General features: G+C 39.7%; 1 long non-coding RNA gene across 1 annotated transcript in view; it reads right to left on the bottom strand.

The window, feature by feature from the left end:
- Positions 1–1,830: 1,830 nt before the first annotated feature.
- The window catches only part of LOC141752285 (uncharacterized), a 110,367-nt gene continuing 87,445 nt past the window's right edge, over positions 1,831–24,752 (bottom strand). The window contains exons 3-5 of the long non-coding RNA XR_012590200.1: positions 13,942–14,007; positions 2,254–2,395; positions 1,831–2,133 (exon numbers count right to left, since the gene is read on the bottom strand). This is a non-coding gene — a long non-coding RNA (uncharacterized LOC141752285). The remainder of the gene's footprint in view (positions 2,134–2,253; positions 2,396–13,941; positions 14,008–24,752) is intronic.

Here is a 24,752-nt window from a genome sequence, read left to right as displayed (position 1 = left end):
CACTTCATAATTTTATCCTGTTAGATATTTGTGTGAAATTGTCATAATTAGCCTACGACTTCTTGAGTTATGGCCAAAAACATGTTTTGTGAATCTGACCACCAAGTTCTGATCAGTTCATCCTGGAGTCCAAGTGGATGTTTATGCCTAATGTAATCAAATTCACTCCAGGTATTCCTGAGATATCGCTTCCACTAGAATGGGACGGACGTGAGGTCACAGTGACGTTGACCTTTGACCTCCAAAAAATGGATCAGTTCATCCTCGCGTCCAGGTGGACGTTTGTGCCAAATATGAAGAAATTCCCTACAGGCGTTTCCGAGATATCGCGTTCCTGAGAATGGTACGGACTGACGGATGGACGGACAGACGGATGCACAGACGTACAACCCGAAAAACATAACACTTCCGGCCATGGCTGTTGCCGGCGCAGAGGCATAAAAAAAAGCCGGGATAAATAAGGTCTGCACATTCTCACTGTTTTATGATGTAATGCCAAACAGCTGGCTAATAACAATAGATTTTATGAGCATATTCCTTTCATTCAATCTTTTCCACATGAGTTTGATGACTAAAGTTTCTGGGCAATGTTATCCAGCTGGTTGATTACTACCTTAGCTGACTTCAGGGGGAAACACAATCTGCACAATACTTCAGAAGGGCTGGAAACTGGCGCATAAATCACTTGGCGGAAGGCTAAACTGATTTGCTTTTGAAAGTTATCTGGATAGTTTTTGCCTATGAAATCCAGGCTGTGTGTACTGTAGACCAAGAGAGGTTTCCTGTGTCTTGCGGCTGAGTGGAGAGTCGGCGGTTAACGTTATCGACTCCGGCCCAAGCAGGAAAGGTTAACACAGTGGTTTGTCCGTTCTGGGCTACTGTAGAAACATGGCGGCAGGCTCCTCGAAGAGGATCAGCTCCATTTGTACATATAAACAGCTCATTCTAAGCTAACGAAAACACAACTCTTATTTTCAGGCAATTATACACTAAAGAAAACTACTTAAAAAATACGTATTAATTAGGACTGTCAATTTGATTGTGATTAATTGCATAATTGTCCTTGATTAATTGTAAATTAATAAAACATTTTTTATCTGTTCAAAATGTATCTTAAAGGGAGATTTGTCAAGTATTCAATACTCTAATCAATGGGAGTGGGCAAATATGCTTGCTTTATGCAAATGTATGTATATATTTATTATTGGAAATCAAGTAACAACACAAAACAATGACAAGTATTGTCCCAAAACCCTCACAGGTACTGCATTTAGCATAAAAATATGCTCAAATCATAACATGGCAAACTCAAGCCCAACAGGAAACAACAGCTGTCAGTGTGTCAGTGTGCTGACTTGACTATGACTTGCCCCAAACTGCATGTGATTATCATAAAGTGGGCATGTCTGTAAAGGGAAGACTCGTGGGTATCCATAGAACCCATTTTCATTCATATATCTTGAGGTCAGAGGTCAGGGGACCCCTTTGAAAATAGCCATGCCAGTTTTTCCTCGCCAAAATTGAGCCTTTACACTGAGCCCACTTCAACCTAAAAATCGCAAGTTGTGTTAATGCGTGAAAGAAATTAGTAGCGTTAAAACGATTCTGCGTTAACTTTGACACCCCTATTATTAATATTATATTCCATTTCTGCCAAAAGATCCCCCGAAATGTTACAAACTGTATAGCTTTATTTTGATGTTACAAGCTGCCTTTTCACAGTTGAGAATGTACTATGAGAACTGAATTTGAAAAAAGTGTGCCCTCTCACTGATTCAATCGCAAGGACAAATATCAGTTGGCTTTGATGTGAAGATATCACAGGTGGTTTTGAACTATGGTTGTTGATATATGCATATCCGGACTACCATATTCTGGGAAACATGCTCCTTCCTTTTTTTGGAGCTGGACTTGAATTCTGTGGACACCAAAATGCATGCATATTTTGTAAAAAGTTAACTTGTACGAAGGACAGCACATCAGTAGAATGCCTTTCACAGTAGAGTGATGACCAGCTCAGTGTCTAATGGCCTCTCTCATATAGCACTTCAATAGGCCCATCCTTTCTCTGGCAGGAATCAAAATTCACAGGGGAGAAATACGGGGGTAAAACAATGGCATGTCACCTCATGGCTGCAGAATAAAAAGAAAAAAGAAAAAGAGAGACGCTTTGTGTTGCTCTCTTTTTCAAACGCACAGGTGTTCTGGCAAACAACTCAAAGTGGGTGTATGTGTGTTTGCTTATCCGCTCACCTTTACTGTCCTCTTCTGAACTGCCCTTGATCACTGAAACGTACTGCGTCATCAAAAAACCGGCACATCAAAACACGGAGTGTTTGCAAAGTTGTGAGAAATGCTCTCTGGGGATCCGGTGACTTTTGTGTTGTTCAGGGTCCTGTGGAAAAAAGGCAGAGAGATGGCAGGAGTGTTCCACTGTCAGTCACAAGGAGATAAAGGGAAGGCTTTATCACAGGAATGCACTTCGCGTGGCTGTCCGTATGTCACAGCAGCCTGCACTCGAGTCATCTTTTGTAGATTCAGGATACAGTATATATTATATATGATTAGATTGTCTATTTAAGTCCTAACTTTAAGGAAGGTTGCTGTGTGAACACCTACTTAAAAATGATTCTAGATATGGTATAAGGTCAAGGTCATACTACTTAAAAATATTATCTGTAAAGCTGTCGTTTTTCTATACCTGTCCTTCAAACCCAGCACTTCATCTACTTTCTTTATGCCATTATCAGCAAACCCTATTGATGGAAGAATTAATAGATCCCAGGTTTTCAATTCATATACTTTACATGTACACCATGGTTCTAAAGAAGTTTTTGTCAGGCAATTTCATAAGCCGATGTTAGTATGGGATTGGAATTGGAAGTTGGTGAACGTATATCTACATTCAGCCATAGGGTAAGAAGTTGCAAGCAAGTACTTGTTACAGTTTGGGTCAAACTTTAACGTCCAACTCATACAATTAAGATAAGACACATTGTTGTAATGCCTTTGATTTAATCAGTAGATAGAGAATAAGGAGGACAAACACTGGAGATAACATAAATGTGCTATTACTTTCTCTGTTATAAACTTTCTGATAAATCTTTTTCTTTCTACTAACAATCAAGTTTTGTGATTACTGTATCTGAGCCTTTACGGCAACGAGATTGAAAAGCACAGTGTGCTAAATTGAGTTACTTTCTTTGACAAACACCAGAGGAACAGAAAGGCTTCTTGATTGAAAACATGCTATTCTAACCTCCAGTGAGCCGCTAGGATCAGTGCAGGTTACACTCCTGGGCTCTACAGCTGAATATCTATCTTGTGTGCGTGACAAAATTGGTTGGCAGTGGTGGGGAGTTTTTGTTAAAATAATGTGGTAATAATAGTGGCCTGCTGAAATTAAATGACACGTAGATTGCTATCATTCAGGATTAACAAATGTGAGGAAATTGCGGGTTATTACTGAGCATAAAAGGCAACAAGAGTTCATTTATCAGCAGGAATCCTGATTCCTCAAAATGTCCTATCACCAACAAAGTACTGTGTGTGCGTGTGTGTGTGTCATCATCTACATTACTGGCTGAATGCCTGGATGTCACTGTATTCAGTTCCATTAGAACATGCAGATTTGTTTGGTCTTTTTTAAAGGAATTCATGTATTCAATCATTCACAGGGTTCAGCGTTAATGGGCTTTTTTTACTTGCCCCAGCAGGCAACTGTGTCAGATATCTACAGTACTTACCTAAAGTCAATTTTTATTTGCCTCCTATACAAATTGTTTTATTTATTAGCGCTTCTCAAATAACAACAAAAATGAATTTCCATGTTTAAAGCGTCTTTAGCTTCCGTGCTGTGACGTATTCCCCAGTTAAACTGAATATTTGAGCGGTGCACAGTTACAAGAGGGATTTAAATCAAATCCTTGCATTTGATTGGACCGCTAAAAAGTGGGCGAGATTAAAATGGAGCGCGATACGGAGCTTCAGAGGACTATCTTAGGTAAGCACACGTCATATTTAGTTTTATAGGAAGAAAAGATGATTGGATTTTGATATAAAAATACAAAGAAGTCTATTTTTTTGTAAAAAAAAAATTGCATTCATTGCTAAATAGGGTTAATTTTTCATTTCATCTCAACTTTGAGTAAATGAATCAGAATACTTCTTAGCATCTTTCATCATCGGCTCCGAAAAAACAATGTGTTTAATTCTTTTTGCCAGATCGGGCAAGTGAGTTACTACAGTTACGAGCCCGACGTGGCATTTTACTTGCCCCAGACATGTGGGCAATCATTTTTGTAGAGCCCTGATTCACTGGTATGCATGTTCATTAAGACAGCAATCAATTATAATTATAACACGGGTAGCTCAAATCAGGTTCATAGTCATGATATAATACCCATATACCACTGCTATGACATCTAATGCCTTTGCACTTTCAGTATCATTCACACTATGTGTTCATGGTTTCTTAGCGACAGGGTCATGGGGGATCACTTCCGCCAACACGGAACAGGTTACAGATACAAATTAAAGTTAGCTGCCAAAACCCGCTATAAAATGGAAACATTTAAGGTTAACTTCTATGGAAGAGTGGTCTGAGCAGTGCCCATTTCCAGGAAAAAATACACCTGCAAAACACCATGCAGCACTATGTGAAGAGGAGGACGCAGTCTTCTGCAATCTCCCACAAGCTTAAAAATGTTCTCCATCAAGCAGACCGTGTAACATAACCACCAAAATTGTTGCAAAGCATAACTGCACTTCGTAGGTTACGGTTAGAACCACAACAATCTGGATCAATCATTGTACTTAAAAAACATTCCCCTCAGAACAGATACCGACAGTCAGGTTCAAGGGATTTTCCTTGCTGCATTTTATAAATGGAATTATACAGAATTATACAGTAGTCCCCTGCGGTGTAATGGAGATGATATTGCACATTTGACATAAAATGATGGAGATAAGCCAGGTAACCTCCAGCCGCCTGAGGCAACTGCAGCCCCCAAGCCTTATTTGACCTGAACCACCCAGTGGTTGTCGGCCCACCAGCAGAGACACCGTTTTAACTGTACATATTTTTTTATTTTTATTTTACCAGGATAGTCCCGTTAACATTAAAAAAAAATCACTTTTCCGAGGGAGACCTGGCCAAGACAGCAGCATAAAAGTTTCACATAAAAGTACAAATAACAGACTTAAAAACAAAACACCAAAAAGTCAAAAGCAACACAAAAAATTTAACAAAAGAGACATGCAAACAGCAAACTGCATCAACAAATGAATAAGCAGTGATGTTCAGTAACAAGACATGTACATTCAGTATTCAAATAGTCCTTAATCCTGTTTTTGAAATACTGCATGCTTATAAATTAATGTAGTTCAAAGTGTCTCTGTAGCTCGCACAGGTGGCTACCTCCAGGTCTAAAAACTGAAGCCAATGCGGGAGTCCCTTTAATTTGCATTCTTTCTAATATCCAGCAGGGGGCGACTCCTCTGGTTGCAAAAAAAGGTCTGATTGTATAGAAGTCTATGAGAAAATGAGCCTACTTCTCACTTGATTTATTACCTCAGTAAACATTGTAAACATGAGTTTATGGTCTCAATCACTAGTTTCAAGTCTTCTTCAATACAGCATGATGTTCATTTAGTAAATTATGGTCCCACTTAGAGTCAAATAGACCATAAAGCAGGGGATGCTTTAGGGCGTGGCTACCTTGTGATTAACGCAGCATGGTATACTGAATCTAACATTATCAAAGAAGATGAATTTGCATGCATATAATAAAATATCACCATAATCAAATGCTGATAAAAGCATTGCTTGAATTACTAACTTCACCCTGAGATGTTTTGAATGACACTCAAGGTTAAAAGTCAGGTCTAGGGAAAAAAAATAGAAGTTGAGACTCGTTCAATCACCTTATTATTTACAGTAACAATCTGTTCTACACCATCAGCTGTCTTCTTTGACCTTGAGAAGCATGACACTGTTATGATACTGTCATAACCACGACATGACACCCGTCATGAACATGAATGAATATTTATGAATGTTCATGACTGTTGTCATGAAGTGCCATTCAGTTAATGAACCCTAACCCCAATAAAACGTGTCATGTAATGGTTATGACAATGTCACAACAGTCTTGTGCAAACACCTTCAAATAAAGTGGTACCGCTTTTTTTTTACTTGTTTATACCTTTTAGAGTCTGTTTTTAATCATTTGATAATTTATGCTTATTTATTAGTTTGATGTTTGCATGCAAGGTATTTTGAAATTACTCCTTTTCATCCATTTATAAAGACTTCAATATTACCTGTTAGTATTCTGACCAGTTAGCGAACCTTTGAAGCTTTGAAGCAACCCAAAAAAAAAATATCATGAGCCTTTTCAGTAAAGGTAAACCTCTTTTTTTTTTTACCAGCGCTTCTGTAATTTCCATGTCAATAGCGTGCCTCTTAGCAAGGTGAGCCATCACATAAAGTAAAGAGGTCTAGAGTGCTGCAAGGTTGACGCTGAATTGGAACATATATTGCAGTTTTTTAAAAAGTCACTTACATAAATGTTCCACCCCTGATGCTCTGAAACAGTATGAATTCAGATTCTTTAAAGCCAAAAAGCACTTCAGAGGGTTTCAGTGCAAAGGAAGCATTCAGTTCATGCTTTGGACAGAAAGTAGTGGGGGTACGGTACATTGGCTGACTCTTTTTCTAACCTCATGATATCTGTCTAGAGTGAAATATTTGAGTTTGGTGCTCTTTTGGGGAAAAAAAACAAGTATTTATCAATACACAGACAGCACTGTAATCAGTCAAAATTAGATTGTTATCAATATCAGTAGACAATCATCCTCTTTTTGCCATATTGTGCTTATTGCAATAAGTGCCCTGGTATTTAAGAGGCTAGGCTTGTTTGACATATCCAATATGTTACAGTTTGCTGACCACATATTGAAGAGAACTTTTGTTGTAACTTGCACCAGTTTTAAGAACATTGTTTTTATTCCTGTAACATCAATTTCCATAAGGCAGTTCATTATGAAAGAATTTGTTATTTGCAAATCAGATGTAATTTATCTATGAACATGATGCGCACAAGAGAGAGAAAAAACATTGTATTACTTATTATGTAAATCAGTCACCACAAAATTTAAAGAGGTGGACACATTGGCCTCTGGAGAGCAGTAAACTGGTGCGATTGGCTGATACCACCCCAATTAGCACTATGCTTTACTGCCATGTTGGGTGTGCCGTTCCTGATGAGGGGTGTATCATGAATATTCCAGTCTGTGTGCAGTTTTGATTAATTCATTAGCAGCTGTGACAGCCAACTGGCAAACAAATCTCTATATCCTTTATTTTGAAAAACCTATATAGGGCACACAGACTTGGCAAAATCTCTTGCCTTAATTATTTTGCAGAGAGAGTTAGTGAAATACTGTAAATTGCAATAAAAGCCAGGATGAACAAATCAGAAATATAAAAAAAAGACATACTATATATACTTTCTGCACTTTGAATAATTTAGGAGAAGGTCATAGATGAGTAAACATGACAGGATAAATTTGTTTTTGCAATCTACTTTGCCTGCAGCATGGCCGCCCCCCCCACCCTTCATTTTCCCCAAGGCACGTCATCACAGTAATATCTCACTCCGCTTTCTCCATCATTTCCATTACAACACTACTCCTCTGCATGCATGTTTATCTATTTCAGTGTGTGTGTGTAGTTCTGAAGGACAGCACCGTTTACCACCCGGGGAAATAAATAAGCCATTCGTTCGAGTGATGCTAAACTGGCCTTTCTGAATATAATCTGGTCCCAGAGATATTTGTTTCCGGGTGGCCATATTGTGTGTGTGTGTGTGCGTGTGTGAACCCATGTGTATATGGGCTTGTATGTGTTTATGTGTCTATGTGTGTGACTGATCTGACGATTTGGAGGGCAAACCAAGCAGACAGGGATGGCATTTGTTGCATGAGAGGGGGGTTGTACTGCTTCTGTCAGCTACACTGTTGTGGCGCACACACACACACACACACACATACTTACGGCACAAATGCTAGGATACCACACACACAAACACATGCGCACACACACGGTATGCAAACGACATTGCCTGTGGCTTTTCAGATGCCCCCCGGGCTTTTCCTGTCCATCTGTGGTGACAGAATGACCACTCTGCCCCCGACAAGTTGAGCAGAGCCATATATGCACCACACACATACAGGAACACCAACACCAGAAGCTCCACAGAAACCCGCCGCTTCCCTGCAGAAAAGCAGCGTGAATCTTGTTTGTCTAATTGACAGCATTCCAGACAGCCAAACAAACAAGCCTTGTTGCAAGTGAACTCAGTGACACATTTAGCTCGCAACACCTCTGCCCTTCTGTGTAATTGATGTGGAAACACACAAGGTGAACTTTTTGCGAAGGCTAGCGCTGACAGCGAGCTTTGATATTCTCGTGTTTTCACTTTTCATCAGTGCTACCTGCAACAGATGGACTCATGCAAATTGTGTTTTCCTGGCAGTTGTTGATGGCAAAGAAGTAAAAGTCCAATAAAATCGGCATAATGTGGCATTTCAGGAGAGATTCAAGATGATGTGGAAATGTTGTTTGGATGAATATGATTTCCTAGATGTTTACAGGTGGATATGATTACTGTCATCTAATGAAAACAAAGTTTAAACCAGAAATTAGGGATGCCTCGATTTATCGTCATCGGCCAATATTCAGTAAACTAGTACTAGACACCTGTGGTTGGGTTAAACACTCGTGCATGCGGCTGAGCGCAACAATCTGCTTGTGTGTGTGTGGTTTCCAGCCCCCCACCTCGTTCACTGGCCAGGAGCTTCAAATACTCAGGCGCATGACACGCTACTAAAACAAAACAAAACATGTCGGCGGTGTGGAACTTTTATAAAGTGTGTGAGTAGGGTTGTAACGGTATGAGATTTTCACATTACAATAACCATCTCAGAAAATATCCCGGTTTCCCGGTATACGGTATTATACTATTATTATATTATTATTCGTAGCTGTAGTAGTAGTAGTAATGGTAGTAGTAGTATTGTCAGTTCCAATGACCCTTAAATGAATGAGAACAGAATTATAATAAACAGAATTATAAACCTGATAAAACAAGACTCGGTCAAAACCGAGTATATGGCTGGACCGTATATGGTCAGTGTGTGAATTCGTGGCTAAATTGTTACACAAATAGTCAGTGGTCATGTTTCATGTTTTTTTTTTCCACTCATATCTTAATATTTGATTGAAAGACAACTTATAATGAAGCAAATGGCATTCAGTAATAGTAAATGGTAACATTTACTAGTCAGTATATTATACATTTTATACAAGGTGAAAAGGTATTAGCACGACATACGGTATGCAAGGTTAAAAGTATTTCAGTTTATCAAAAGCATTCATCATATAAGCGGTGTGTAACAATACTATAAGTTTATCAGCGGTAAGATATTCCCGCTGTCATCACTGACGTTGTTGATGCCGTTTTTATTCCTAGATGGAGTGTAAATGGAGCAGCTACGATGTTAGCATATCCTGGTACTGATCGATCCGAACTCCATTCAGAAAACAAGCATTTTAAAAGTTGTTTGTTTCTCGTCTTGTGGACAGACCTGACAAGGCATGAATTCAGACTTTTTACAAATCAACATCATAATGTCGTTATTTCGGCATAATTTTTGATCCGTTTATTGCAATGAAATCACAGCAGTCTGTTTATTTTGGGTTCATACCGCAGTTGCGACGTGTTGCTTGTTAGATAGTCAGTTCAATGGCGCTGTATGTGAATACAGCTCGCCGCCGGGTGACGTTATGAACCCAGACACTGCAGCGTTTGGTTTTCTGACATATCTGGGACTTCCACAACATGTACAAAGCAGCAACAGTGGTTATTTCTTCCGTTTCTGATGGCGGAAATGGAGGAAAGTGAAGTGAAAACTTGCTTCGCGCTTGGTTTGAATGTACGGTAACACAATACGAAGCACAACATAATGTAACTTAAACGAACATAGACAATAGCACATGCACAACAACAGCACTATGTAATGATACATTGAACCGCTGACACGCTCCCCAGAAAACATAAACACAGAACTGTTCTCCGCCTTTTCATTTTGAAAGAGCAACGGCCAATGAGGAAACTCCAACAGTCGGCCGACCAATCCTGTAACTTCATCACTCAGTCACTCACTCAGTGACAAACTTTTGCGTTTGTAGGGCTGGCCTTTTGCGGTCCAGCCAAAAATAACATCTAACTATAATATGTTATATAACTAAAGCATGTTAGTTTACATGTTAGCAGCACTATCGCATGTAAAATTAACTAATAAATGAAAAATTGCCAGACTGCTCTTGTCTGTACCTTTAACTCACACATACACTCACTTATGTCAGTTGTTTTAAGCAAATGTGCACGGTATGATAACTGTCAACTTTCATACCACAGTATACCTTGATACCGGTACACCATTACAACCCCATGTGTGAGACAGATAATCGGCAGGAGGAGAGCTAGTTAACGTTAGCAGCCAGTGGGCAGCACATTCCTGCTTGGCTAATGAAGACTGACTTCGGGATAGTTGAAATTATGGTGGTGAAAAAAGCTAGTCTGGAGTCTTATATACCAACTGTTATAACGGTATCGGCCGCGTATCGGCCGCGTATCGGCCCATAGACGATCGTCAACTGTATTGGTGGCAAAATAAGTGATCGGGGCATCTCTACCAAAAATCATTCAGTGAAAATCAAGTTCTAAATTGCACAATATACTCACAAAAGCTTATTTCCACTTGACCTTTTAAATAAAAGATTTATGATGACGCAACATTTTTATGTTAACAAGCTTTGATGTCACATTGTTTCACCTGAGGCAGAATCAAGGACAGCAATTTATTGTTGCACTGCATGAATATGTTGAACGAACAACTTACATTTCAGCTCTTACCAAGACAAAGAAAAAAAAGAAAAGGGTGTGAATCTCCTGCTTTGATAAACAACTTGAATCGCCTCGGTGCAAAGAAGTTGAACTTCCTACATTTTTTTTCACCAATTATCCTTGACACACGGTTACTAACAAGCTGTAATTGGTTAATTGCCGTCTTGTTTGTGTGAATGAATAATAACTTAGAATGTCACCTTGTGTGATCGTGCTGCTTTAAAAGCAAAGTTAGTGGGACTTTGAAGGCCCCGAGCAGCAGGTTGAAGGGGCATTGCCAAGTGACTAAGGCAGTATTAGCATTTTCTTCACTCTCAGTTACTTAGTGGTGCTAAAAGGCTTTTGTGTGAACATCAAGGAAGAGACTGCAGGCTACCATGTGCATGTGATAAAAAATGGGAAGACATCAAAAACAAAACCTGACGTGTGTCTAATAAAAACAAAATAGGGATTACAGAGCAAATATATAAATCTATATGTTAATTTAGCAATATTTAAGTAAAACATTGTCTAGCACTACTGAAAAAGGCCAATGCAAAAAGTATATCTGCACCATTTTCATTTTAGTCATTAGTCCCGTCACACAGCTGTTTGTTAGTCGATCTTTGGACGCATCTGTTCGGACAGAATCACCTGTCTTACAGAGGGATCAATCCAAAATAGATTTACATTTAGGACAGCTTGGCAAAGGTGTACATGTGTTCCGAATTGACTGATCAAACTGAAATCTAAAAACATGATTCGAAACATTGCAATATACATGAGAATGAATTATTTATGCTGCTGTACAGCTTCAATCAAGGAAATGAGATGAGCAAAGCCCTGATCATTACGGGGATGGCTTACATCAAAGCCTCATAAATGTGTGCGTATGTGTGTGTGTGTGTGTGTGTGCGCGCGTATTTGCAAATTCACACCCAGTCTTTGTACGTGATTGACCTAGAGATTACTGCGAAGAAAATTATATGCTAGAATTGTATGAAGCTAATGATAATAGAGGTGAAAGTATGTGTTATGTGAGTGTCTGTCAAACCAAAGTGTTTGGCTTGTTCTGTAAAATTAACACCTGCGCTATCATGTGAGACTGGATGTTGTGATGACAGCTAATTGCACACTATGACAGAATATTTTAATATTGTATATATATCATTTTTGTAAGGGATGCATCGATCCGACTTTTTCAGTCCCGATACCAATAGTGATACCTGGGCTTTGGGTATCAGACGCTACCGAGTACCGATCCGATACCGGTCTTAAATTAATAAGCTGTATGCCTCACTATGTGGAAGTAACTGGGATCATTATTTTATATGTAAGGCAACATCAGGCTTGACTTAAACATTACTTTCCTAATAAATACATAGATATAAAGTTACTGAATTGTTATTTGTTATTGAAATGATAACTCACACCGGCAATTTGGTAAATCTTCGAAATTGACAGGAATTACAATTCAAGTGTAAACCTTTTAATGCAGCAACAAATTGGTCAAAACTTAAACAGGAATTAAAATCCCAATAAATAATGTATATAGTATATAAACATAGAACCAAATAGAATAGATCGGCCCCGTTGTCGCAGATATCCGATCCAGCTCAATATCGGCCCGATATCCGTATTGGTGTGTCTCTATTTTTTGTATATTATCATATCAAATCATGTATCACATAGAATTATGTGATTTTCATAATGTCTGCAACTGCATGGTAGTAATTTACAAGAGGGAGGAAAGAAATGTCACAATTGATGGCATTCTCATTAAAATGGTGTTTGCAATTGAACATGTAACCTTCAAACAAGTGATGAATTTAAAATGGTATTCAGGAGCAGCAGTTTTAGCAGTCTGGTGCACAAGCCTGTTGACCTGACCTGCTGCACTGAAATCTGATCATGCACAACACACAATATGAATACAGTAATACATGATTTAGCTAACTCAGACTGTCTCCAACAAGTCATCCACATCAAAATATGTAATTTCTAATTTCCCTCCAAAATGACACATTTAAGAGCTTTCTGATTTGACGCCACTATCGGCAGTACGGCATAATTTGTCTGTGCTTTGCAAAACCGTTACAAAAATAAAAGCATTTTCTGACCTGACACCACCATGGTTAAAGTTCGGTTAGAAAAGAAACCGTGGTTGACTGTCAGTAGGAAACAGGAAGCGAGCAGCGGTTTGACATTTTGTTGTCTCATATCAGCTTCGGCTGAATGTTATATTAAATTTTTTTGCGCAGAATGAGGATTGTGTTTTTTGTCCTTTATCTTTTACAGTGTAGTCATGCTAGAAAATGGACTGTTTCACAGCATGGCATGTGAGTACTATATTAAGATAGTCATGAAAAATCCATAGTTTGGGTGTTTTGAAGTGGGGTTGTATGAGGTACTTATCCGTAGTAGGTGTATTACTTACAGTAGATGACGGTCGGCGTGCCCACAGCATCGAGAGACAGACAGGAGCACCGACATCAGAGCAAAGTAATACAGTGCTGTGGACGGAGACGGTAGAAAAACCTATTTTAGCCACCTAAAAGAAAAGCCTACCTAAAAAAACAATATCCGTTTAAGTGTACGCTATATTTAGAATATTTCCACCACTTTATCTTGCCCTCACACAGCCCTTTTCCTTCTCCTTTCTGACAGGGAATTGAACTGAAAGTTAAATTTACCTATGCTCTCTCCAAAGCAGCCAGACTCTGTTGAAAAAAACAGTATAGATAAGTTTCACTTTCAGTTCAGCTCGCTGTCAAAAAATATTGTAAATATAGCGTACACTTAAACGGGCATCAATTATTTTAGATGGATCTTTCTTTTAGGTGGCTAAAATGTGTTTTTCTGCCGTCCCCGTCAAGCAGTCTGTTTCTCGATGCTGGTGGCACTATGACAAATACTACAGTATAGGGCATCACTTGAGACCGCTGGTGAACACACAGATGAATATATGCTGAGTGAGAGAGAGACTCACCGCCAAAAAGAGCCATGGGCTCGACTCTTCACAAGCATCAGCAGCATTTTTCAGGAGCATTTGGAGCTGTTGGCAGATGAGGAGAATAGACTTGTTATTGGGCACCAGAGTCAGAGTCAGCTGTTTCTACTTGAGAGCTGCTAAATCCATCCTTTCTGCCTCCCACTGCCTCTTTAACTGGAAATAAGGTCATGCTCCTTTTGAATCTCTTCCAGAGATGCCGTTCACTGTTTGCACAGTACCTGATCTAATTGGAGGCATGTGAGTGCTTCAAAAACATTACACCTCTGTTGCAATCACTGATGTTGTGGGATGTTAAACAGTATGTAGAGGGTTGAATCTTGATGTAGCGCCTGTCATGTATGAAACAGCATGTGCGCTGTTGTGAAACAGTTGTGAAACAAAAAGGGGAAAAAGGATGAGGACTAATCAAGCTAGAGCTGTTTATCAGTACTTAGCCATTACTGTATTTACTGGCCTGATCCACCATAATGAAGTGTGTAGGCAAAACCAAATGAGGATTTTCTCGTTCTCCTCTTTTCTCATCCACTTAACTGCTTTCTACACTCCTTCCTATTATCTCCGTATCCCTCCCCTTCGACTGTGTCAAGAGTCGCATTAAATATAAATAGAGAGAAAAAGATGGGCAGGGATATCTAATTGTTTACACACCATATTGAATTTTAGAGGTCTCTATTGAATTAATAGGATATGATTTCATCGTTAAAGATTCATGATGAGATTGTGAGGATGTTGGTTTTAATTCTGTGAGAGCCGACAGCCCGGGCTTGGCGGAGGCGCAGAGGCACAGGATGAAATACAGTCACATAAAAAAAAGATAAAGAATTTCTGACCTTATTTAACTCCTGAACAAGTGCTCTCAAGGGACAATTGAAATATAAACCCGTGCAGTGCAGGGGGTAATCACAACCAATCCAGTCAATCAAAATGGAAGTCCACTCTAAAGCGCCACTCAAGCACTGGGACATGCATAAAAGATCAGCTTTTCTCATCTTATAGACGTACATACACCACTGTATGAGTACACACATTCACACTCATGCCGACTCAGATGTAAGGGAGACTTGTACCCTTTCTTCCATCCCTTTAGGAAAGGATTGCAGGCAGCAGTTCCTATTTATCAGACTGCCAGCCATCTGAAATCAAATTTCCCCTGAAGACACCATGAAATTACAGATATTTTCTCTCCCAGTCCACCTCCCTGCCAAAGCCCACAGGATAAATATCACAACTCTAAGCCTTTCAAGCTGCTATAAGCTGGCACGCTGATGACATTTTGACCAGGCCTGTGTTTCTCCCCAAAGCCTCACTCTAAGACACACACGCGCACACACACATTAACACACCCACGTACACTGTGTCCGGAGTTTCTCCCCTCTCTGTCCCCCCCCTCTAGCCCCTCTCCTAGTGACAGGCTTAGCAGTGCAGTGATCCATGGTACTAGCCGCCTGTTTATCCAGGCTAAGTGCTCTTTGCTGTGCCACTCCACTTTTCTCTGTTGTCTCAGACCTGTTTGATTGATAAATATTGCAGCCGGCAGGCAGAGCCAGCCTCTGACCTTAAGATAATGGAAATAGTTTGGGAAGTATAGGACAAAAGGCTAACAGCTAAAATCTTCTCAGCGCCATGTTCAGTATGTTTGGGGTAAGACATGGCAGGTAAGATGGATGGAATTAGGGTAATTCACTGTTTCGCCCGGTCCATGCTGTGTGCTTTAATGCCTTAAATGTCCACAGTAAAGTGATGGTGATTTACTGATGGACCAACGAAAACTTTTTTGCTCCCCAGGTGGGGCCTAAAGATGGGATTGTGAATGCATGCTGGAATTTCAACCAAACAATCTTGAGCAGTCAGGAGTAATTTACTAAAATTACTTCTGTACCTTATACAGCATGGTAGGATGGTCATCCCTCACTCTGCGGAGGTTACAACACTGGTACATTTTAGTCTATAAGATCATCTCTGGCAAACTTCTGACTTACTTAAGCCTGAAGTTTGTAATTCTCCACAACAGTTATGATCTAAGGTCACATAAATGGTTTCAGTTTAAAGTGCCTTCTATCAGTACAGAAGCTGGCAAAACAAGCCTGTTCCACTAAGGTCCTTCGTCCTGGAACGATCTGCAGGCCAAGCTTAAACTTGAGATCATTATCTCTTTAAATGATTTTAAACATAGAATAAAGGAAGTGGTCACTGCAAGCTGCATTTGTTTCAATTAAATAGCAAGCACATGACCAAAATGCTGCATTGTTAATGCACTGTATAATGATGTAATGTATTTTGTCGTACCTATTGTTGCTGTCGTGATTCAACGTTGTCTTTATTTGTTGGATGCTGCTATTTGACCCTGTCTTGGCTAGGTCTCACTTGTAAAAGAGGTTTTAATCTCAATGTGACTTCCTAGTTAAATAAAGGTTTTATATTAAGATCAACACAAATATACATACATATGACCGGAACCCCATGACCCATTAACATTTACTGCAATTTTTCTGCATGCTGTAATGTCTTGAATTTTTTATATATTGTTTTTCCTCCTTCCAGAGATCCACTTGTCTCCATGGTTTCTAAAAGCTGACATGATGGTCACACTGTGCAGAAAATAATGGAAAGTAATGACACCTAGATGAAAACCCTCTTTCAAAAAAAAACTGGTATTCCTATGCGCCAAACTACATGACTAAATGAGAAAAAACAGAATTATGAATGCATGGAAACATAGTTACTAGACATTAGTGAGATGGTTGCTACATTTCTTGATACCAGGTATGTTTTCACAAGTTAACACTACGCACATAACTGCTATAGCGTCAATGCTTGTGCTCAAAGTGGCAATAATCAAGTCAATGTCCTCATCTACATCCAGGACAATTGACAGGGTTTTCTCCCACTGTCGGCGGCACTGATGGCTCATTTTATCTAAACTAATCAGTCGTTGCTCGTCCATGTTGCGGCACTCTCAGCGCGAGCGACAGGAAAAAATTGGAACAAGGCGTAAACAACAAAAGCTTAGCTCAAAGCGTCATGTCCACAGCCAGTTAGGACACTCCAATCATCATCACTCAGACTGTTACTGCTGCCTAAAGATGATCCACCTGGTAATAAGACTGAGGGTCAACAGCCATGCTAGCGTCTCTGTGAAGCTGTTAATGCTAACTATAATATGCAAACATAATCATAAAAACAATGCTAACATGCTGCTAAGCAGGCACAATGTTTCCCATGTTGACCAGGTATTTGTCATAAATCAAAGTATTGGTTAAGTATTGGTAACATTTTGACCCGGCGGCGCTGGATAAAAAGTCAAAGGATCACCATGGTGATTACACCAATGTCTGTACCAAAGCTCACAGCAATCCATCCAAAGGTTGTTGAGATATTTCACTGGATGAGTGAATACTTTTACCAGCTGATGGCACTACAGGTAAAGCCATGATATCACCAAAGTCATTGGGATTCATCATCTTGGCACCATGCATATCTGTGCCAAAATGGAAATCCATCTAATTTAAAAAATATATATATAGTTGTCATATACTGTACATACAGACATGAAAATCAGTAACCCACCCATCCGTGAAGCGCCCGGAGAGCAAATTGGGGTGTCTCGCTCAAGGTCACCTTGACATGCAGACAGTAAAAGCCAAGGATCGAACCAAGATATTTCACTAAAAGCCAAAAATGTCAACTTAATGGTGGCGCTCCATTAAATACCAGGGGATCACCACAGTCAGTAGGGTTCATGAATGCTCTGATTACCCTCCTATAATTTGTGATAAGCTGATTTCCTTCGAGACTAGAGATTTTCCTCCTGAAATATCCAACACATCCAAACTACACCCTGCCATTTCTGAAGGAAAGAGACACCTGAGATTCCACAGGGTGTAAGGGTTAAAATGTCCTTTCAGCAGAGTTAGTCATCCATGCAAATTATGACATACCTGTGAGTTTTCAAAATGTACATACAACTATCAACTACTCCGATTTGGCAAAAAGACAAAACCTTGACTGTTTTACAGTCCTACCTCCTGGCTGCATAGATCAAGGAGTGTGAGAGACAATTGCAAAGGTACAAGATTTGCTGGGAGACATACAACAAGGCCCTCAGTGCACCCTACGCGTTTTGTGTGTTAGACAACCTGAGAGAAACAAAAGGAAAATCCAAGTTGAGCGAGCCTAGAGTGACACAGCAGGAACCTGCAGTTACACACTGGGTGATGGAAAGACTTTAGATGCTTCCCAACTGTCTCTGCTGCCGGAGACCTTCACTCTGCCAGCTGAAGAAAAGAGGTTTGTAGAGCCCACTGCATTTGACAATGCAAGAGATGTGAAGCTATGCCTCTGGGGAATGCTGCTGGCTTGGTTCCGAGACAATGTAGCTAGAGACTAAAAAGATCTGATTTGGAAAATCAGAAAAAAAATTAAGGCAACGTGCTGCTACATTTTCATATATCTGTAACATATATAACATATTTATGAGTGGACTTTACAGACTCCTTTATCAGGAGAAAGCAGTAGAAAGTTGTGTTCTTACCATCTATTAAAACTTCAGGCTAAAGAGATTTATCAACACACAGTACAGAGAATTATAAGCAGCCACAAATGGAAAAGTAAAGGTAATCTCTATCATCCCCTACTAGTGCAGTTTGGCTTTCCACTTAATACATAACACATAAATGTGCCTTAAGCTCTCAATAAAAAAAAACTTTTTGCAATGCAATTTAATGATAAGGTAGTTTTTTTTTTTTATTAAAAAGTGAAACTATTTTTGGATCTCAAGTGAAAACAAATAAACAGATAAAGACATGGTGGCTTTTTGTTTTCAATACCATCCCTATTTCCAAAAACTAAATGTTGTGTAGCTGTATTGCATTTTCAATTGAGGCTGCTGTCAGAGTGAAATTGATACTTTTGGTTAATTTTCTATTTAGTCTGGTTCGTTTTCATAGTGCACAAATTAAACCGTACCAAACAAAATAATTAATTAGCTGAGGGGCGGGTACGAACGAACGGATTTATCTTATTCGTTTCGAGAGCTGCCACTTCTATGCAGGGAATAGCGGACTTTGAAATATTGCTGTCAAAGTTTTTTCACTGCACTGATCTACTATGCACACGAATCCTTTCTCCTCCAGTTTATCTCAAATTACTTTATAAACGTCACTACTTTTTTGGACTTTATTTAGCATATTCTGTATGTTCTCTTCGGCCCAGATGTCAAGCAAACATCAAACTTCTATAGAAGTCCGGGTCAGTTTTCTCCCATTCATGTTAACCTGTCATTTACCTGTGTCCATCTCTTTTGGTTTGCTTGGAAACGGTCCGAGACCACCTCTCGCAAGCGATCTCGGACTGGTTGTTTTGGTCCGCACGATTACTGCGTTCACAACTGCCCAAACTAACCACACCAGTTAGATTAAAACTGCCCAAATGTTGGCTTGTGAAAGCGCCCTTAAGTTTTACAGCTATTTTGGATTACTGAAAGTTTTTTTTAATAAACTCCATTGTTCTATTTCATCCTTTCAGAGAGAGGCAGTGTTTAACACTGAATATCTTCCATCATCCACAAGATCATTACTTTTTCATCTCCTCGCTTACGCAGGTGAACTACTGTGGTAGCATTAGTTTAAACTATGCTAAATTATGCTAAATTAGGTAGGTACGTAACTCTGTTGTTATAAGACATCCAGTGTTAAAGCACTGCCTCTGATGGTCAGGAATGATTAAATAGAACGAAAGTTACAGATGTAACTACGGTTCAATGAATCCTGGATGACCGCCAGAGTGCTTACTCACTCGGAATGTCGTGAGCCTGCGAGAAGATTCTGTAGGAATGATCTTGTGGATGACACCAGAACATAAACCGGACCAGGGTCATCGGAGGTCACACGTGACTTTGCTGATCGACCTGCGTGTGTGCGAGACAGAAGATATTCAGTGTTAAGCACTGAATCAGGAAAGATTCATAGAACCATAGTTACATCGGGAACTTTCGATATGTGAACATGTATAAATATAAAAGTTATTATTATTATTATCCGATTATCAAATATTGCAAATATGTATGTTAATCAGGAACAACTTGGATCGGGTTTGCATAACTTTAAATCTAAACCATATTTCTGCTTTAGCAAACTATTTCAGCACAGCCAGCCACACAATATCAAAAGTACATCAATGTTCATCTGTGTGTGTGTTCAGTCACTGGTGGTCTTCTTCCCTGAGTCATCAAAACAGCCACTGAAATAAGATCTTAAAATGAAGGTAGAAAGGTGAACCTGTTCTACCACATTTCCCCACAGGAGAGTCGGGTCTGACTTCCAGTTATATGGGAAACATTTGATCTGCAATCTCATCCCATATTCGGTTGTATAATATCTCTGGGACACACACCAAGCTTCATCTTAGTAACTGGTTCTTCTGCTCTCCAGTCTCTTGTCCATTTATTTCACTGTCTCCTTTCTTCCAGCTGAGCCCACGGGGGCAGTGACCTCATCTAAACCCAAACTCTGTGACCGCTGGGCTTCCTGTGTGTCTGAGAGGAGATGAGAGTGCCAGACACCTCTCTTATTAAACCTCTGTTTGGCTATCAAGCCAGGGGTATACAAGGCAGAGACGGGTGGGCTGGACCAAACTGAGTCTCTTTTGTCATCTCCAACATTACACTCTAATTGGCTCCCATAGGTCTCGAGCCTGCTGAAAAAAGACTGTGCACACAGGCAGACACACGTGCACACACACATTTACGGTAATGATTTTATGAAAAAAATGCTCAAATCTAACAAAACATTTGATTTGAGTAATCAAAGTTTCTAACTTTATAGCGTAGTTTTCAAGTATGTTGAATGCTGCTATTAGAAGCTCATTAACTTCCCATCAGGCAACACATTATATTTAAAAACTTGATCATTAAATACAGCACAACACGATCTACAATTGCCTCGTGGTCGACTCATGTCTATCTTTGGGACAGACTGCCCTGTATAATTGGCTTCCTGCCAGGTATCCTAACAAGCACCTGATAGTGTTTATGAAATTACAAAATGTGGTTATGTGTGGCGCAGCCTAATCTTAAAAGATTGTGATGTTGCTATTATGTGGAGTCGACAACCAAAAATAAGCAGCAGTCTAGCATTAAAGGTACATTTTCTGCTTCTATTATATAGAGATAGTAGAGGGATGACAGTCTCACGCTATTCCACTGCTATTCAACAGTTATTGGCGATGATGAGCCGAAAAACGCAACAGTGCACCAGCAAATGGTGGTAGAAGACTGCTGCCTAATATTAACAAGGATGTAAACGATGCAGGTTTCAAAATATTTTTAAAAATTCCAATGAAAGAGAATCTACTGTCCTCATTCTGTGTAAAATTAATTGTAAAGTTCAACTGAACTTAATATGAAACGTCAGCAGTCTATGTTTGACAAATCAAGTAAATATCTTCCAACGCTTTTTTTGTACACAATACCCTCTTTGTGTTACCATCTGTCCACAGCAGCTCAGCAAGCAAACACTGTCTAAGGAATCAAAAAGTTTGAATTCTGTACTAAAAACACAATAACTTTGGAAGACATCCTCCTGATTCTGCTGACTCAGCCTGCTGATGCCTCGTATTAACTTGGGTTGAACTTTAGAGTTGCACAGAACAAGGACTGTGTTCTGCTATCACTTACATTGGAAATGCTTTATGAAGGGATCTCTTCACCATCAGTATGGGGAGAGGGAGTGACTACAGCTATTCCAAAAACTGTTATATAAATGTACATAAGGGCATGTGGGAATATATCCTTTAAAGGGGCTATATAGTCTTAGAGCATTTCTATGATTCAGAGTTTGAGCCGGGATTGTCTCCACGCGGTTATCAACAGGAGATGGCTGAGCCGGCGGAGAGCAGCTAATGGCGCTAAGAGCAAATAGTTGTTTGGAGCACAAATGTTACTGTTTTCCAATATTTATTGACAACTGATTTTGTTAAGAAATATATAATATGTTACTCTCGTGCATTATCTAATAAGTTTGTGTTTTAAGTGGATGATACTTAACAAAAAATAGATAAAGTAAGCATCACCATTCATGGGTGAAGATAGTGGACAGGTGCAGGTCAACAACTGGACAGGTCAATCACAGACCATCACCTACGACCAGGGTACAAATTTAACACTCGCAGTTGCCAAATGTGAGTACATTTAGTGTTTGCCGAGTAAATTATGGAGACCATCCACCACCCTGGCCGGTAAAAATGAATTTCCTATACACTCGTTCAAGAAAGCTTCAATCCGCTAGATCTGCTGCACAGCAGGTCCCTGGAGGCTGCCGGTAGACAATTACCTTATATTTTTAGGTTAAGAAAATGTGACCGAATTTACAAATATGTAGGATATTACTAGAGACACAATTCTATTTTCAGCAAATTGCTTATCTATAGCCATCGTTGCAGCTAGAAGCCAGTGTGTGCTCCTCTCCTCTCCATGGTTGACCAACCTGATCAATTAGCCTTCTAGTAACAGCAGCGTTACCAGGTTGGTTCAAAAACTATTATTAGTCAGAAAAGAATATGAATATTAAAAAAAACATATTGAAAAAAATAAAATAAAACGTCCACATTATGACAAACCTCCACTCCAGCCATGTTCTTGGAAATAGTTAATTGTTGTGTCCATCGCCACACAGCAAGGACTGAGGCCAGGCCTCAAACCCAGGAGACAACACTGCTAATCACTCCCACCAAGGTTGTACCAGTGTTACATTTAAGCATTATCGTGGGTTGTGACAGGAAATTACTCTCTATAGCAGCAAATCCAATTAACCTACAGATTCATATGTGAGAACATAAATGCAGCGACTCTGAAACGCCTGCAGTCATGACCATGTGTCTTTGTTTTTCTCTATTCTTTGTGACTTTCTTCGTTCCATCATGTTCTTTGTGACTTTCTTTGTTCCATCAATATGACACTCATCCCTGAAAAATGACTAAAGTGGCATCATTTAGGAACCTCGCAAATTATACTCCATTTCTGCTCACCGTCGACTGAGTCCCCTAGGTTTTATATGACCAGCCTCGTCAGCTAAATCATCCTCTCTCTAGCACAGCCTGCCATCAGCCGTATCCCGGTGGCACATTCACAGACTATAGATTAATTCACTTTCTCATATAACAATGTTTAATTACACAGCCTTCAGAGCAGCACCATCACAGGCGGAGATTTATGTGTGTTTGTCTGCAGATATGAAGTCTATATAACAGTACGCTGTCATATTCATCATCCCAATAGATGAAACTGGGTTTAATTCCTCCCTCTGTTGGGATGTAATTACAGAGGTTTACTGAGATGGAGAAGAATTCTGACAGAAATACACACACTTGCGCTCAGAGATACACACACACTCACATCAGACATTCACACAGATGAGAATTTTGCTCTCTGTTGTGCTGTATTCATGCACCTTTTTGTGCCAAAAATGTGTGCCCAAAATAAGTCCTCCTCTGCACACTCCCGTAGGAATTAATTCTTGTAATTGTGATTCAGGAAGCAGAGATTTGTATCTGGCTAATCCTATTTACATCACTGCAAGTCTTTTCTTTTGGACTATTTTGGGCACGAGTGTCAGATTAGAGCAAATAAACAGCTAATATAGATGGAAATGGTTCTGAAAGTCTCTCACAAGCACTCTTAGAGGAAATGATCGTTCCAGTTATTAATTCTCTTGCTGATGCCAATCCTGAATGGCCATCTGAACCCTCAGTGGTGTTTGAGCACACTCTCATGCAGCTCCAGCCCTTTCCTTAGGCTTGGCTAATTGGTAAGTGTTGCCATTGATTGTAGATGAGAGGCCGCTGTTTATATCCAGACACAAAGCAGAAGCCGGTCCACCGTAATTGGTTAGGCCAAAGAGGGTAGAGAGCAGAAACTGAGGGCTGGTGGAGGGGGAAGGGGGTGCATTTTCTTTTTTTATTACTTATTGTTTGTCTGAGAATGTGCTCTCTCTATGTGAGTGTGTGTGTGTGTGTGAGTGTGTGTGAATGGGTCAGCAGGGAAGTGAATAGAAAGTCATGCTGTATTTCTGACGTATTGTCAAGTGACTAGCTACAACCCCCACACACATCCCGTTTCACCTCCACCACCACCACCAAGCTGTCATAGCTATCAGTTACATTTTTTATGCCTATCAATCACTGGTTCTCCCCACGCCAATCACTCCACATCTGTCTCCGGACGCCTGTCAATCCGTCACTGTTTTTTTCCCCGTCATATCTTCCATTGCTCTCTTCCCCCCATAAATCCCACGGTGGGTCATTGTCTGTCCCTATAATGTCCCATCTCAGTTCTATAAACATAGACATGAGCAAACAAACGCACGGGTACCTTTTTGTAATAGTCTGCCACTGTTTCAGCGAGAGTCTGTCATCACATTGTTAAAATTGCACGAGCTGAGGGGCTTCAGCTGAAAACTGTGTGTGAAAAAATTATGATCGTTATTCAGTAGGCTATTTCTCTGAAATACAGGGAATTTTGTTAAATGGTGTTACAGAGACTTGAATAAGAGGTATATTTAAAAAAAAAAAAAAAAAATGCATTAACCATAATGCCCTGGTTTTCTCTCTACAGTAGAAGGAGCGTAATTACACATACACCACATGTACTGTAAGTGCATGGCATTTGGAAACCAGCATTGAGAGACTGCAAATCGTCTTCAAACCACATATGTGTTTGCCACAACAAATAATCTCAGATATTCAAAAAATATCCAAAATACTTGATAGGTTACATGAAAGGAGCTTTAAGCCTA

The sequence above is a fragment of the Sebastes fasciatus genome, chromosome 16, assembly GCF_043250625.1.
Source record: "Sebastes fasciatus isolate fSebFas1 chromosome 16, fSebFas1.pri, whole genome shotgun sequence".
Lineage (NCBI taxonomy): Eukaryota > Metazoa > Chordata > Actinopteri > Perciformes > Sebastidae > Sebastes > Sebastes fasciatus.
Note: the sequence above shows the minus strand (reverse complement) of the source record. Positions and strands in the feature narration are given on the sequence as shown.